At 35.5% G+C, this 18,432-nt stretch overlaps 2 long non-coding RNA genes across 2 annotated transcripts; one reads left to right on the top strand and one right to left on the bottom strand.

The window, feature by feature from the left end:
* Positions 1–7,750: 7,750 nt before the first annotated feature.
* On the bottom strand, positions 7,751–17,981 carry LOC111926163 (uncharacterized). The gene is made up of 3 exons (XR_002862725.2): positions 17,519–17,981; positions 12,424–12,586; positions 7,751–11,860 (listed from the first exon to the last, which is right to left on the bottom strand). It is a non-coding gene; the product is annotated as an uncharacterized LOC111926163 (long non-coding RNA).
* On the top strand, positions 9,781–13,738 carry LOC147654124 (uncharacterized). Its single transcript, XR_015284498.1, has 2 exons — positions 9,781–10,081; positions 10,879–13,738. It is a non-coding gene; the product is annotated as an uncharacterized LOC147654124 (long non-coding RNA).
* Positions 17,982–18,432: the final 451 nt, after the last annotated feature.

Here is an 18,432-nt window from a genome sequence, read left to right on the forward strand (position 1 = left end):
GGACCAACAGCAACATGTTGGTAGGAATGTGGTTTAAATAAAACTGCAAAGACTGGAGGATTTGATTCAGCTGCAGCCGTGATGATACAAGCACAACAGGCTTAAATGCTGTTTTGACAGCTTTCATGATACTCTTAATGGTGTTGCCTGTAGAACTTATTCTGTGACTAGACTTAAACAAAAGGTTTTACTGAGCAGAGTTGCAGTATTTAAAGTAGAAGGACTGAGTTTCAGGAGTAGCAATCATAGTACAGAGTTTCTAATGTCTTAGACAATGATATTCTTTGGAAGAGGAACAGACATCTATGGCATTCACAAAATAAAGCCCATGCAAAGACTGTATAGACAGCAGAAAATATTTACAGAGAAAGTGTGAGTGCCACTTTTTCAGTACTCTGGATTTTCTCTTGTCAGAAGCAGAAAGAGCTCTGAGACCAGCAAAGCATTTAGAGTGGTGAAGACTTTCAGTGTTGACTTCCAAAGACAATGGGCTTTGGCTGCTTCTAATGACTTTAATGAAACCTGCTGTTCCTCCATAAATTCCATGAAGCATTTTCATACACTGTTGGCCCAAAAGGCTCCAAAGATATAGTACATTGACACATAATCCAGATTAAAAAAACAAGCAAGCAAACAACAACTCACACACACACAAGTGTCAGGTACACTTAGGGTAAAATGAATAATCTATTTGCCTTGGTTAGGAACAATCAACATAGCATTTCTGATGTGATATGAGGATAGGTGTCACCATTAACTATATTTTCCTTCAAAGCAATCCTATCATTTTTTGCTGCAGTTGATCCTCTTTTGTACATTATTCTCTTGAAATGCAATTGCACGTCATAGCAGAACTGTGAAAGAGGAGTGATGTTTGATTGAAAACACATTTTAAAAAAAGCATGCCACTGTGGCCAAAAGATCGGGTGCTAAAGTACATGTCAGTATCAGCTCCTCAGGAAATATTCCAGGCTGGCAGCTGTGCCCTGCCCTTCTGTTTCAAACTCCCATGTATTCTGGCAACATGTTGTAAATCCATTATATATTTTGCAGAAGATATTTAAAAAAAAATTATATCTTCAGTAACTCACAATCTGAGTTCATTATAGCTAACAGTTAACAAAAGGAAGTCAAGATTTTAAAAAAAAAAATGTTGATTTTCTTAGTACTTTAACTTATGCTCCCACCAGTTATTTCTTATGTGACAGCTAGCCTACTGAATATTTTTAGAGGATGAGGAGTACTTGAACTAAAATCATTGTAATTCAGGCCAAAATATGAATAATTGTACTGCAGCTGACAAGATTTACATCATTTGCAATGACTTCTCTTGCTGTCTTAAACAGGTTGTGATCTAAAATAAAACCCCTAATTAAAATATAGATATAAATTAAAAAAAAAAATAGAAAAAAACCTCTACAGTTTACTTGTAAAAATAGTACTTTTAACTTGCCCATGATCTGTCACACCCACTATTACCTAGGGAGAGGAATTATGCTGCTCTTTTTACTTTTGGTTTATATTGTCTCGTGTCATGCATGCTCCTAATACTCTCTCTAGCTTCTATAAAATATAGCACTATAAAATATCTGCATCTGCTTCCATAAGAAACATCATCTTGGCAATGACAGGATTCTGTAAGGAGGGACTGACAATATATACTGTAAAAAATCCACATATTAGGGGGAAAAAAAAGTGTAGTCCTATTTTTGTAAATGCCTCATTTCCTTAGGAAGAAACAAAGGATGGATGGCACATTAAGGATTTAAAAGAAAGGCTGTAAAGAGAGTAAGGGAAAATGCTTTTATCAAGAGCTTAGAATCTCATAATAAGTGACAGCTGATGCCACAAACAAACTAATTAATGATGGTCTGATGAGAGAAAGAGTCCCCTGGAGAAGAAACAAAACAGAGCAGTGACAGAATTAAAGAGACAAAACTAAGGGTAAGAAGAAGAAAATGTTATGGTATTAAAGCTCTGTATTTAAGTAAAAAAAAAACTCCAGTTCATTAAACAGTAATGCTTATGCATCTTGCAATAACTTCTACTGTTTCCACACTACCTGTCACATTTGGGGAGATGAAGTGTACCTTTGGGGAACATGAAGTTATGTGCTCCTGTGTGGCAATAATTAGTGAATTTTGGCTTTGTTTGTAAAAATAGGAGGAAAAATGTTCATAGGAAATCAAAACTCAGATACAGAAGATAAAATTATTAACATAATTGTTGTGATTACTTGAATTGAGCAGAGTTTATGGAACTGCAGAATCAGCTGGGGAAAGATTTCTGGAATCATCAAGACCAATCTTTGACCAAACACCACCCTGTCAACTAGACCATGGCCCTGAGTGCTGCATCCACTCTTTTCTTAAACAGCTCATCCTAAATAGCGCCGGGGACAGTGACTCCACCCTGGGAAGCCCATTGCGATATCTAATCACTCTTTGTGATGAAATTCTTCCTAAAGTCCAACCTAAACCTCCCCTGGTGAAGCTTGAGACTGTGTCTTCTTATCCTGTTGCTGGGTGCCTGGAGGAAAAGGCCAACCCTCCCACCTGGCTACAGCCATTGTCCCTGTTTATGGAGAATTTACTTACACAAACGGTCCAGTAGGCTGGTTTTTTTTCTGAGATGCTGCAGAGAAATGCCTAATGTTTTCCAACTCTCCCTCCATATCCTTGGACATGAGCCTTGGTAGCAGATTTCTATTTTTCCTGTGTCCTGCTCACCCAAGATTCACTATAGGTGTTTTGCAATCCTGCTACACCATTTTATTATGCTTTGAAATATGTCGCTCCTCACTGGCATGCCCTATCTACATTGACAGCATGGGGAAAGTTCTTAAATATGAAGTCATTGAGTGGACTCAGGTTCAGACCTCTCACATGTCAGTCTGTTCCTGCTCTTCCTGTAAGCTTTAACTCTGACTCCAGAGCACACAGGAGCAGAGATGTAGACATTTTTTTTCAATGAGGTCACCTGTTGTGAAGTGTTGCTGCATAGAGCAGGAACGTGTTCTGTCCTCCTCAGACTACAGGAGAGAGACATGAAGGCATGTCCTACAGCCTTTATCCCTCATGGCCAGGCACTAAATGCCCTTTCTTTCTGCAAGGTCCAGAAGGACCAAAGTGATTATTGTGCAAGGGAAGATGATTTGCCTTTTTTCAGGAAACAAAGCGCATGGTAAAATCTGACATATTTTACTCATGATTTGAAGATCTTAACTTTAGAGGTGTTTTTTTTTATTATTTTAGTTATTTGTTTTTGTTTTGGTTTTTGGTGTTTTTTTTTCCAGGAAAGCAAAAGCAAACAGTGATCTTTCAAAGACCTGGAAAAGAAAGACAGGTTCTTTTCTATGTGGTAGTTTGGTTTCCACTGAAGAAATTTACTGGAGAGACCATGTCCCTTGGTCCAGCTTCCAACACACAGAAAATGGTCACTTGTCAGGGGTCTGGGCTTCTCTGAATGGGCTGCAACTGGAAGAGTTTGATGGTAGATGAATACAGGAAACCTTTCCACTTTTTCTGACTTTCCAGAAACACTCCAAAGATTAATGCTGCCTGTGACGACATTAACAGCAGCCAGTGTTAAGTTACCATCAGACTGAACAAATCACAGGCATTTACATTTGATGGTGCAGGCAAAGGTCTGCCTACCTCTGCCTTCAGGCATCTGGCCTGAAAAATGCAGACTGATAAGTCAATCTTTAAGGAAAGTAGCTCAGATAACAGCACTATGTTTATGCCCTCCATCATCCCTATAAAACTGAAGCCTTAAAAGAAGGTTTTTTAAACCCCGAATCCCCAGCACATATTCAGACTGTCTTTTTTAGACACTCTTTTTTAGACAAAGTTGTCAAAATCAGCAGCTGTCTCAAGAATCTAACCTTTTGTGGAAAGGAAAATTAAAGTCTCCAATGAATTAATAAATGGTTATTCAGTCTAACTCCTAACCTGCTAGGTTTGCCACCAAAACCAGTGAGTGATGTTAGATAAAACAACAAAGGTCTCTGAGTAAGCAAACTTAACTCTTCTGCAGAAATTTAGCTCAAATGCCTCTGCAGCATTCTCGAATATCAACATATGTCAAAACTAGTGATTTTTTACAGAAGTCTTACTAAATTCATGTTGTTCTTTTCTTGCAGAAAAGAGCAACTGTCTCTTCAAGAAATTTCCTCTTAAACAACAGTATATTGCTATCCCTTATAATATCAGAAAGAATGTGAAGATATTTCTAGATTTCTAAATGCTGAGAATTCATCTTAGACAACACAGCCAAAGAATTTGCTTGTTTTTAGGTTATGACATTTGTATTTCTTTTATTTAGCCTTTAAGTTTTTTCCCTTTTCACCATGCCACCCAGTCATTAAGATAATATTTATAAGGATGAGCTGTAAAACTGATCAACTTATAATTATACAATACATATATATATATATATCTCATTATGGGTGCACACAGTTATGTGCATGCAATTTGTACTTTGAATATTTTGTTAGAAGGAAAAACAGGGTTAAGGAAGAAACCTGCCTAGTTGTATTTTGATGACTGTTGGGGATGGGAGAAATTACACTCCACTATGATTAAAACAACATGCTCAAGTGGGAGAATTTTTTGTATTAAACGGTACAAGGACTTCACTAGAGGCTTGCAGGTTTCTGTGAAGAAAAAAAATATTTTAATGCCAGGGAGGGGATCTTGAGTCACCTTCAGAAGTAAAACAGAAGAATTTTCCCAGGGAGAAAAAAGATCCCATCTGGAATTTATTACAATACACAAAGCCAATAAAGTTGCTTAAAAAAAAAGATGAGCAGGGAAAATGAAGCAACAGTCAGAAAACTTTTAATATCAAATCTATGTCATCTTGCAGGCACAAATTGCTGGTTTTTTATGGTTTAATATGGTACAATCTCATAATTTACAAAAGTTTATAAATGGGGATTAAGGCTCTGAATAATTCATCAACCTATTTCTGACAAATGTGGTACTTAGTGAAGTGTTCTCTCATGTTGACTTCACCAATCAATGTAGAAACCAGAGAACATTATTACAATGGTTCACCCTTTTTTTAAAAACATCTAAACAAGCAGATAAATGTGGGTTTACAGAATTCAGTTAAAAATTAAAAACATTCTGATGCACGCACCTGACACTAATTTATCTACTTCATCTGCAGTTTATGTAACATGCTAACCCTTCTAATTAGAAATTGCAGTTTTCCTGACATGTCTTCATTGTAGCTTTCACATCTGAAAATGTTCAGATCAATCCAGCGCTCCCACCGAGGCTCTCCAAATCATGGTCTGCTCAATTCCTCCCCCTTCCCCTACAGGTGGCTGGAGAGAAGAATTGGATGCACAAAAGGTAAAACTCATGGGGTGAGAAAAGAACAATTTACTGGAAACAGTGATGAGATGAGAAAGAAATGAGTAGTATCAACAACATTAATAACAAAGTGCACAAGATAGTCAAATAGTTCACATGTGGTTGTTCTGAACCAGCATTACCTTACCAGAAGGAGCCCCTTCACCCTGTTCCCAGCAAAGCTGTGGTTTGGTACAGAAAAACCTTTGTGTCCTGAGCATAGCCTGTCCTGGCTACTACAAAAATTAACCCAGTCCTACCTGGAACCAAGACAACATCTCAACATTCAAATGCTTACCATTCCCTCTTTCTCAGAGCCGCAGTAGGAAAACATTTCCGGCCCAAGAAACAGCCAGCAATCTTTGCTATTTCCTGCCATTCCATTTGGATTTTTTTGTTTTTGTTTAAAGGCACAGGAAGGCTGAGTGAGTTGCTGTTCCTAAATATTTTGTTAATTCGAAGATGACAAACAGATCCAAGCAGATTACTAGATACTTATTCAATCCCTTATATAATAACATTTGACATTTTCATTTTTCCAGCAGTATTTATCTCTTTTGCTATTAAACAGCAAAATAAATAAATCTCTGTAGAATGATAATACACAAGGAATTTGCTATGTGAAAATGTGACAAAGTATCACTGCAGTTAAAGAAAATGTATCTGCAAATGTCAGTGGTGTGTAAATATTTAGATTAACTCCAGAGAGGTTCATGTCCCTTCTCTGAACTTAATAACAAATGCTAGTTTCTGGACATGAACATAAATACTTTTAAGCTAATCTTCAAAATTACCAAATTCAGTAATTTTACATTCTTTAAATTCACCTTACAAAAAAAAAAAAAAATTAGTAGTCTTTAATATGATTTTTTTTGTTTGATTTATTTTCTTTTTTCATTTAAGTAGAAATCCATGATTAATTTCTGAAGTTTCTATATAATTGGAATTAGGAAAAATATCATATAATCTTGTTACCACTTACAACAAGCTTGTTTCTGCATGATACTTCAGTGTAATACCTCATTGTGAAATAGGAAGATTAAATGTAGAGCAGGAAGGGGGAGGGATTTTTTTAATTGACTCTGAAAGAATCACCAGTGTTGAGAATGGCTATTCTTTGAAGGAAATATGACTTTAATTATGAATATAATTATTTTACTTCCTCCATAAGAATAAAACCAAAAGCAAAATTTCATTTAATCAAGACATTCTTTTAACAGTGAAGATCCAGAAATACTTTGAATCACTTCTCCAATTTTGAGAATTGTAGGAGTCACGCATAGCAACAGAATATTTTCTTCTTTTTCTCCTTACCTCACAAAACTATAGAGATTTAGAGGACTACTTAAAACACTGTGCATTTTTCCAGATGTGATCAGATTAATTATTTCTCTAAACTGTTCTTCTGGCATATTGGAGTCATACATATTTTGGTTGTGAGGGAAGGGCAAACATAAAAGGCACTTTATCACTATTTTCCCATCCAAAGTAGTATTTAACTTAAAGCATTAAAGATTTTTCTCCTCTTTATTTCTCTGGTAGTTTGCCTATTGATTTCATACAAGTGAAATTTAAGTTACTAACATAGGTGCTTTCAGTGTGTTTCAGTGATACATTTTGTCAGTTTTATTATCTCCTGTATCTTGTATTGTCACTTTAAATCCAAGTAATCTGTATCAAAAGTGACATAAAACTTTGCTATATGAAGTCTGCCATTTTGAATTTGTCATATAAGCTGGTAATTCAGCTGGAACTGCTGCAGGGAAGTAAAGCACATTTTGTGACCTTTGCTTCTCACCTTGGCCACTGCCCTGCATGCCAGCCCCACATCCCAATAGCCTGTCCAGCTAAAGCAGTTTCTCTCCTGTCGAGAGAAACTATAATACCACAAGGAGCCTTCCTCTGGGCATCTTCAGTGCTACTGCTGGGCCTCTGTTTTGTTCAGGCAAAGATGGAAAGGCCACAGCCATCCTGTTTTGTCTCCATATGGATAGTTCTACATTTTACCCTAACAGAAATATATCCCATCAGAAAATAACCTCCAAGGAGTGTCACGTAGACACTGCAGCTAGACAGACTAAGCAAATTTTTATTTTTAACCTGAATACATTTATAGTACTTTGCAAACTTTGATGGGTACTTAAGGGAAAGATACCTGCCTGAAAAGTATCTCTATATGGATGAGAAAGTCATATCTTCACTTTTTCTATGTATCTTACCAAAAGTAAAAAGATAAATGTATTGTAGACTTGCAGGATTTAATGATGCAATAGGATAATCTAGGACCACTTTACAAACCAATACTACAAAACGCAGAAAAATACCTGAACATACATATTTTTTTATAGCTCTAAATTTTGATACATTATACTTTTTAAACTTATGTCTTTTTCTTATTTTTAGAAATAAGGATCTTAATTCCTTTGGAAAAGTATGTCTTTCTTGTGGTTTGGTTATTACTGTCTTTCTGAGAGAGTAAGCAAGGGTCAATACAATGTCAATTCACTTCGGCTTTGTCCTGAATGTTTCAGAGGCAAGGAAGTAAACTGTACTCAAAGTAACAATGGGGATTTTAATTTCTTTGAACTATTCTGCAGTGATCATGTGTCATGAAAACATATCCAATCCTGAACTATGAAGGAGAAGACTGAAATAGAGAGATACAGTCTTTAGTCTAGAAAGCAAAGGAAAAGGAAGTAGATGAAGGCAGAGTCTCTGGAAGGGAGACAGTAAAGGTCAATTTCACTCCCTCCTGTTCCCCCCTTAAATTTATGCACTTGGCTATGCATTGAAGTGAAGAGTCATTTTCACAAGAGATTGAGAGATGTTCCCATCTGCACTGGCTCTTAATCTGAATGTGGCATTTTTAGTTTGTTATTTGAAAGGAATGGGCACTATTTCATTAATTTTCATTTACAGAGCAAACACAAAATTGAAGCATTCCCACTGGTTAACATTATTCAGTCTGTGTTTAAGATGATGTTTCACACTAGATGAGTTTAGTCTTGCTGAGAAAAAAATTAAAATATTCCATTAAAGGACTGATATATACACTGTAGGAATAGAACAAGAACAGTGAAGTAAAATAATACATTGAAAAACAGCAGAAATCTATCCTTAGAATAACCAGTAGTTCTTGCATCCTAGGTCCATGCTGTGTTCTCTTTTATTTCAGTACCATTTTATTTGTATTAAGCTATTATTCATTACATTGCCCAAAGCAACAGAAACCATATTTCATTGGTAGTACACAGTGAGGAAAAGAATCCCTGCTATAATCTCCAGCAAGGAAAAATACAAAGGGGAATCAGAAAAGTGTACTCCAAGATATAGATTAAAAAAAAGAGACTTCCTCATTATCCCATTTCTTTATCTCTTCCTGTCCCCTTCTCCTTAAGCTTTGTATTCAATTTGGACTTTTTTTGTGAATACAGAGAAAGTCTGAAGTGAAAAAAATCCATGCTATTTCAAAACATTTGTTGACTTAAGTACTTAGAAGTCACCAAGACTTCTGTGGCACAGGAAATCCTCATTGCTGAGGCACTGTTTAGGGACTGATGCATTTTATTCAGAAGGCTCAGTCAGAACCTGCTCCTCTGACAATGTATGTATTAGGGTCAAATCCATCTACAAGAGAAAATTATGTAGTCTAAACCAATATACGGCTACAATTTTAACAGAATCGATGAGAATTATCTACTACTTTACAGTTGGGTTTCTCTTGCTTTTCACTTAAAAAAAAAAAAATCCTTCTTTAAGAAGAAGCAGAGAAAGAAAACCTTAGTACATTGTGGAAAGATATTCTAGAGTAAAGCTTGGAAAAATATATTAGCTATTACAGGTACCTAATAGCCTGAAATCTTCTCTATGATCTGCAAACACATTACACTATCATTTTGAGATGTTTACTGTTTTTCACTGAGATCTGTGGGAATTTTACTAAACACTTTTAACAGTTTAGCATTGCAACAGTGTTTTTAAAATACTTACAGAAAAAGCTTTTTTTTAATTGAATTAATATTTTTCTCTGAGGACAGCGTAAAATAAAATGGAAGTCCAGGTATTTTACAGTAACCTGACAGATTTTTGGTTCCCCGTACAAAGGACTTGCATAATCCAATGGCTCTTTACTGGCACTACAATGAATGACAATGGAAATTACATTTTTAAGAGATTATTTATTAGATTTGTGAATGTTTATTGCAATTTGTGTGGTACTGGCCTTTTTGTTTACTTTTGTGTTTAATATCTGTGATGACAATATCAGAAATACTGTGATAGAGATCAGGTTCAGGTGTGAATCCCCAGGTACCTCCCCCAGGGCATGGAGTTTCACACTGCATGATGTAATGATGTGGATCACAGGATGCTTCAGGAATCTTTGATGATTTAAGACTTCACAGCTGCCTCTCATATCATGGAAGTTGAGTCAATTATGGCCCATGAGAAGGGGTGAATAGGCTATGGCAAATGCCACAGTATTTTCCCAGAGTTTCCCAGAGCTGAGACATTTGTGCAAGGATTTAGGAATGATAAAAAACATTACCCCATCTCCCAACATCTGCCTCAGCCTCTTTCCTTATCTTATTCAGCATCAAGCTGCAGCCTGAGGTGGTGGCACCACCTCCACAACATATGAACCTGAGAGCAGAGCACATCATCAGCTTACTCTTTGATTGTTTTGAGCCATCAGCATCATCAGCATTCCAGCCTCACAGGTCTCTCATCAGTCCTCCCTATACTTCCATAGCTTCCTCTGGGACCAAATTTGGCATCACTGCAATAGTAATGAAAGGAGGTGAAGAGTTTACTATTGTTTATCACTGTAACAGAAAGGCTTAGGTTTATATTAATCTCTTGCTGCTAGAACAAGGAGCATGATAGCAAGAACTGGTGATTTGTGTGGCTCTGAACTGGTCTGTTTGCCTTGCTGACCTTTTTGAATTGAAGTTTTATGGAACTCAGCTGTTTGCCCTGTAAAGACTTGCAGAGATCTATCACCTTTATGTATTACTGTCTATTTTTGGATAATTATAATTGTGTGACCAAGTCACAGAAAATACATTGTAAAAGCAAAGGCTTTAATAATCTGAATGCTAAGGAGGTTTTGAAATACAGTGACAAACATTCTAAACTTAAGCTTTTGAATATTTTGCTTTCACTTCATTTTAACATCTACATTGTTATGATAATATGGGTTGGCTTGAAAACAAGAATTCCATTTCCAAAAAAAAAAAATTATCGCATTAAAAATTTTGGAATTGTGCTACAAGCAAAAGACACTTTATAAAACAAAGTCATGGGCTGTTAAAAGGACAAAAGTTTCAGCACTTAGCTGGCATATGGAAGATAATGAATTCTGTCTCTTTTTTTGCATGACTAGGAATAGGCATTTTAAACTGAACGAGGAGGAGTTCCAAGAGCCTTTTGACTTCTTTAACCTAAACCCAACATTTGTTGACTAAATGTATGCAGCTTCTTTCATCCCAGTTTTGTGGTTTCTTTACTTTCTCAGGGTGCTTCTATCCCAGGTGCTTCTGGCCAGCCTGCTAAGAAAGTAAATCTGGTGGATGGATTCCTAAAGCAAGAGAGACACTGACGCAGAACGTGCGGTGCCTGCACTGAGCTGCAGGTGCAAACTCCTGCATTTGCATTGGCCTTGTTCTTGCCGTGTGCTATAGCTCAAACCATAACGATACAGATGGCAGCTGCCCCTGATTCAGCATCACTCCCGTGAAGCCAGAATTGACAGACTACACAAAACTTACCCAGCTGGTGTGAAACACACCTTGTCTCTGAATCAGAAAGATTTTCCTTGACTTTTGGGCTCCTTCCTATCCTAGGTGTGGATATTAATGGATAAACTGCTCTCCAGTCAAAGTACTAGTTCTCTCTGGGAAGCTTCTATGAAATACAAAAGAGAAATGACATTTCATGATGAAATCATGCAAATATTTGTCTTCTGTTATCAAACACTGGGCTGAAGGATCAAAAAAAAAAAAAGGCTTTTTTTTATTCTATATTTTTATATTTACTTAAAGCATGCAAAACAATGTGCCTGTGCATTATTTTTGACAATTCTTTTTTTTTAAAAGAAACCTTTATACTATATGTGACAATTGCAAAATTTGTTCCTTTTTCTTGATTTGTATTTCATTGGTTTGTGATCAAAAAGAAATAATTTCTATACAAATCAAATACAAAACTTAAAGATTGTACTTTCACTAGGGGGCAGAAAATGCCTGAGCTTTTCAGCTACAGAATCGTATTTGAGTTTATTTGACATAAAGTTTTTAAAACAGCTGTACTCTGAGCTGTCTAACCTCTGAATCATCATACACTAAGCAAATCAATAATATTCTATGGTAGTCACTCTTCAAGGAGAGAACACTGTGATGGAAATGCCTTCACTTAGACAGTCATGTACTGAAGCTGTACACCAGTGAGTAATAATGCTTTCCAAGGAAGTCACCATGAAAAAATGAATCATTTCTCTTCTGTTCTACCAGGAGGGAGACAAAAAAGGGAGAAAAGGAGAAAGATGAAAATTCAAACCTTCACCTTCAAAAATGACTTTTAAATGTTATTTGCATTTTAATATGTGTTATCAAATCTTCAAACTTATTTGCATTTATAGATAAATAGTTTTGATGCAGTTCTACACTTCATGAACATTATTGGCAAAATTTACATACACTTTTATTATTTCTGAAATAGCTGTTTTCATTAAAACCTTTCACAAAGTTTATATTAGCTAAAATATTTATAACCCTCTGTATCAATCAGAAAAAGTATCAATATTTGCATATTAATTTCACTGCATGATAAAATGAAATACTGTGTATATGAAGATAGTAATATTATACTACAATCTAATAAAATACACAAAACCCAAGATGAAATACACAAAACCCAAGATGCTGCATACTGAAATTTTTTTCTGGCTTATAGCATCTTTTATAATTTTACTGAAGCCTTTACTTGCAAGGAGGCTTTCATTTTTAAGCCTGGAAAAGACAGAAAAATAAATCATGCAGTGTTTTAATTTATGTTTACATACCTCGATTTCCAACTGAAATGGTAAATCAGCTGAGAACCTTCAAAGCCAGCAACTCTTAATAAGTTCATTTGTGTCTTGTGAAATCAGAATAACCCCATTCAGGATGATCTTCACTTTGGAATCATTGTGGGTTTTCTGTGACATCTTGTTGAAATGCATTGATCTGCTTAAAAAATTAATGAGGCACACATATTAATTTCTTGGTCCAGAACTTCAAAAAAATATTTGAAAAGACCCCTATATAACTGTATATGAATCAGTACAAATAGTGCACACAGTCCCAGGCTACAGAGATGAAGGAAAAACTATTCTTTTGACAACAAAATTTAAAATTTTTCCCTGTAACTCTTCTTGAGGAAATAAGCAAATCCCATCTACTAGCACAAGTCCCCACACAAACCTTTAAATAGGCTTTTGTTTAGCCTTGCAATGAGCTTCATAGTGGGAAAGTAAATTATAATTTTGCTCAACTTGGCATGTCTGTCAGTCTTAAATGGCAAATTATCTGCTACATGAATAAATTAAAGAATCCATGGAATTTGCAACAAGTGAGAATACAATTGAATTCATTTTTTTTTTTCCGTTATTCTTTTATATGTCTCACAGTCAGGTCTGAAAATGAGGCCTGATGTAATAGCTGTTCAGTGAAGCCCCCAGAATGAGAAATGACACGTTAATCCTTCTGACTTTAAAAGCATATGATTTCACATAACTTATATCTCCAAGATTTAGATGTCTGTATTTAATTTAGTCAACATAGCTCCCTTTTGAGGCAACAGAGCTGTGCTGATTTGCAAGTGACAAGTATATTATTAACTTTGATCAATCTTGATATTTAAGTTAACTGTAGAATTTGCATATGAATTTCTATATGAAGTAGGATGAGCTATAACTTATGTAAACACCTATCACCAATCAGTTCCAAGTTGTAGTCGAAGTCACTCTGCCTGGAGAAGAGCAAAGAACAATTACTATCTGTGCCTTCAGGGAGAGGTTCATTTGATACATCCTGTAGTATGCAACTAAGATTAGATGAGTTGCCCTCAGGAAGTGTCTATTTCTCCCTGTAAAAGGTAATTTGATTTGGTTTTGATTATCTGACTTAAATGCTATGTTACATTGATATCACCTACTGGTTCTGTAGTTACTTGTGTGAAAAAGCAGTGGTGCAATGACAACAATGTCTTGAAGGTCCTTCTAAGTGTAGCTTTGTCAACAATCCTTGTAATAACCAGATACATATTTGTTTAAGAAAGCAAACAGATGGCTTGAAAAATGTAATTAAGCAAAAAATTCTCATCTGGTCCTGTCTAAACCAAACTATGCAGAAAATCAAAACTTGCTTCTTGGAACACACAAACTAAGCGCCGTTGGTTTTTTGGCTTTTTTTTTTCTGTTTTTCCTTCTGTGCTTTGTTTCATGAGACCAATAATCATTGCTATATTTCCCATGTCCTGAATAAATATTTTACCTCACTTTTTATAGATTTCTGTTACACTGCTTCTATTAACTGCCTGTTATCAGCCAATCTCACCAGCATTCCTCCATTTTATTTTATTTTTATGAGATGTCAAGCTGCTGCCATTGTGTTAGTCAACACGAGCCTTGTACTGGGTCTTGCTTTGAGACAATAAATTTTATTCATAGCAGCCATATGCATCTCTGGCTCAGATTTGTGACTACATCAGTGTTGATAAGAGATCAGTCTTTTAGTTATTGCTGAGCACTGCACAACATCAAAGGCTTCCTCACTCTACCTGCCAAGAAGGAGGCCAGGGGTGAGCAAGTTACTGGGAGGAAAGACGGCCAAAAGAGCTGACCCAGCTGACCAAAGGGATATTCTCTGATGTATGGTGTCATGCTCAGTAATGAAAACATGGAAGGGCTGGCCCAGAGCATTTCCCAGTCAGGCTTTATTCCAAGACTGGCCTAGAAATGGTCTGTTCACAGAAGGTGGTGATAGACTGATTTTGTTTTACCTGTTTGGGGTTTTTTTTTTCTGTTTTTTTGGGGTTTTTTCCCCTTCTTCCATTTATTAAATCGAATTTATCTTGACCTACAAGAGTTTTTTTGTTTTCATGTTCCCATTCTGTCCAGCATCCTCTTAAGAGGAATGTGACAAAGTGAGCAGCTGGTGGGCACTAAATTGCTAGCTAGGGTCAACCCACCTCAGCATTTCTAGAGAATAAAAAAAAAATCAGGGAGGATAAACATTGCATGAAAGGAACTTGCATCTCCTTTTCCTCATGTATTTCTCTCTCTCTTTCTGCCTTTCAGTCCACCCCTTCCCCCAAAATGTTTTCCACTTTTAGTAATTGTCCTGAAGAAAATTGTTCAATAGTTTATCAACTTTATCAACAGCAAATAAAAAAAATAACAAAGCATGGCATAAAGTTTATGGATAGAAACAGCTGCCTTGTTAATTTTAGTGTTCTAGTTTCAACACTGCATAAAAGTCTACTTAAAATGTTCAGTTTCAGAGCTTGTACATTTCACTCTATTCAGCAGCAATTTAATCAATTTAGAGATAATAACAATAAGAAAATAATATGCTGCCTCTTTTCTGGTATCTATAAAGTCCTCAAAATTTGAACTAGAAAAAAAGCAGCTAGCTCCTCAAAGTGAATTTGTTTGCTTCACTGTTTTAAGTCAGCACCTTCTTTAAATAATTATGATAAATATACATTATTAGAAGTTCTGCTACATCATTTCAAACTAAAATATGATAGTGTGTGAAAAAAAAAATTATCTCTATTATGCATTTTTTCTGTGCACATTTGTATAACAATATAGGTCAATCATATATAATAGTATGCATGTATATTTTGGCAGGAACCTATGTTTGAGGTGAATCTTCCTCTAATGTGCAACATCTCAAATTCAAAAAGTCGTTAAATTCAGTATATTATGGAGGGGTTGAATAAAAGCTGTGGCATTTCTTTCTCTTTAGAAAAACTGAATGTGATTGGAAAGCATAAAACATAAAAAAAACAACAATAAAAACTATAATAAATAATAATAGCAATAGTAATAAAAACATCATCATCATCATCATCATCTAGAGGAATTTAACTGTTAAAAACTTTAATTTACATTGTCAATTTAATACTATAATTACAATTGAGCAACTACACAGTAAAATTTTGTTTTAATTTTAGCTTTTACCAGGTCATATTTCAACTTACAATTGCAGTTCTAAGGAGACAAGTTTAGTTCATTTATAAAATATCAGAATGAGATTTTTACTTGAGCAATATATTCAAGCATGCTGTAATAAGAGTCTCAAATATCCGTTGTTTTCAGGTGCCATGAGCTGAGTTGTACCGAAGATGAGCACTCTGGCTTGGCAACAATAATTTTCTTTTTTTTTTTAAATTTCCACTATTTCAATGAAATATGATAAATAAATGAGGTTCTCTGTGCTAGTCTTTAGCTTTCTGCCATTATTTATCTCTTATTAGAGATCACTGAATTGTGGTCTCAACAAGTATCTAAGATCTGGTTTTCCATTTGCTAAGGCCTACTCTCCTTCAGTCTATGCATTAATCCAACCAATTTAGAACCACGCAAACCCATTTGCCCTTGGGTAAAACTTTCAGAGATGGCAACTATACATGCTCTTCTATCAGCTCCTGTTTTGTTCTAAATCTGATGTTAAAAACTACTTTCACAGAAGGCTGAGAAAATTGTGCAGTTAAAGAAGAGATGGCCTAAATTAATTTATATTTTGCTTCTCTCTAGAATAGTCACGGCATCTCCTGAAAATAAGGACAAAAATGGTCAGAACTTTATGTGTTTAGATTGAGATAATCAGTGCCTAAATATCTACTTATTAAGCAGGCTAAAACAAGGCTAGTTCAGCAATTAAGATTGAAAATTCAACAGAGATTATCTAATTATCAACTGAAATTATCTTCCCATTCAATAGACAGAAAGCCCTAAGAAAATTCAGTATTTGTGCTAGTAAAATTTTAATATCTTCAATTTTAGTGAAAGCAACTCTAAACTCTGATAATGAGCTAAATAAATCTCAAATTTTTAACAACTGTAGCAGAGAAATAATAGGATTAGCATTAAAGGCTTTATAGCCAACATACTGAGCAATTTTATACTTCATTTCACTTATTACTCTACCTTCTACAATATTCTTTATTCTTTTGCCCTAAAAAGGGCCATAGCTGGGACACAGAACAGGCCAGGTATTTATACCAGAAAATGTAATTTTCTCACAGAGGACTCCCATATTTATCCTCCACTGTCACCAGTTCACTGAGCAGATTTGAAAGACAAACGACACTGTTTTGTTTGTATGTGTGTTAATTTGGTTGCATGTGTATTTTTTCCCTGCAGTATGAATAAAACCACTGACTGCTTTTGAGAATGAAGCCATCAGGTCATTGAAAACCCTTACAATGCAATTCTCAGCAGTGGATGGTATTACAAATACATCAAATATAACGTTCTATGTTCAATTAACAGATCAAACACTACTCAAAAATAGCAAGCTAAGTGTCTCAATAGATAATCAGAGCAGTCAGCATTGCTTCTTGAGTCAACAGAATTTTTTTTATCCAGAAGGGTAATTCTCTGTGCAGATGATGAGGGAGAGCCTCTGCGGGGAGTCAAAAAGCTGCCAGAAACCTCAGCAGATATGGAGATCCTTGTTTTGGCATTCTTTCATAAAGATAACCTTTTTATGCAGATAGAAAACTGCATATATTGAAAAAATTAATCTGCAGAACAATTTTTCTTTCTTACACAGAACAAAGAACAGTTTGTTAGTTTACATTATCCTACTTAACACACAACTTGGAAAATATTCAGACAATGCAGTGGTAAGATATATTATAAGAAACTTTTGTTTCTAGGAAATAAAAATGTCTTGAATACTTTCTTGAAGATTTCTAAATTTTTTGAGAATGTCTTTTTCTCTGTGTTTATCCAATAAACTTATGATGCCTATTTTACACCATAAAGCTGGGACTTTATGATAATGCAAAGAGAGACACTTAGAATTTGTAAAGTCTCACTTCAAATGGTATTTATTAGAGCTAGCATTATAAAGGAAGAGAGAATAATATAGCAAATCACTTACCTGTTTCAGTGGTGAGAACCTTGAGAAGTGCATCACTGAACATCTCCAATCCACAGGCAGCACACCATGAAGACCCCATTTGTGGAAGGGTTACTTCCTTTTGGTTCTTCAAGCTGTCACAGAATTTTCTTCCAAGAAAACAGTGCTATTTATCATTTCTACTATCAAACAGAAGGGATGTTTACATGAGAACTTCTTGCTGCATCACGAGGTAAAGGCAAGGCCACAGAGGTAACATAGCTGTGCTGCTTGCAGCTCCTCTGTTACTGGCCAGTTTTATTCTGCAGACAAGGGATTAGCTCAGTACAGCAAGGTCCTGAAGGCCAGGCTGTACATCCAGTTTAGCACAGCAAAAGACAGCACATGCCTCTTATGTGGGTCATGAGCCCTCGGATGTAAAACAATCTTCCAGTGAGGACCATTGCAACATCTCCTTCGGACAGGAGTTTTACCTCCATCTAATGGAAGAAATTCTGGGTGATCTTTGTTTTATTTTGTCTTGGAAAAAATTACACTTTTGAAAAGAGTGTTTTTTGGTTTTTTTCACTCAGCTGACAGTGTATCCAAATCTCATTATCTGATAGTGCGTTACAATAAAAGGCATGTAGTCCAGTCTTATTAATCAAAAAACTGAAAGTTCTGTCCTTGCTTTATCTCTAGGGACAGTAAAAACAGATAATCACCCCCAGAATATCCTCAGATGGCTTATGTACAGTGAGTAACCTTTTGAATATTCTTAATTCACATTAATTTATAAGGGACATTAAAATAATTTAGATGATGCATTGAACTTTTAATTAGTTGAAGTTAGATGAGATGAATATCAACTCAATTCTGTAGGCTAGTTACTGCACACAAATTTTTGTGGTTTATTTATTCAAGAATGTGAAGAGTCTTTCTCTACCCTGTAGAAG

Source organism: Cyanistes caeruleus, chromosome 3 (genome assembly GCF_971803275.1).
Source record: "Cyanistes caeruleus chromosome 3, bCyaCae1.hap1.1, whole genome shotgun sequence".
In the NCBI taxonomy this organism is placed as follows: domain Eukaryota; kingdom Metazoa; phylum Chordata; class Aves; order Passeriformes; family Paridae; genus Cyanistes; species Cyanistes caeruleus.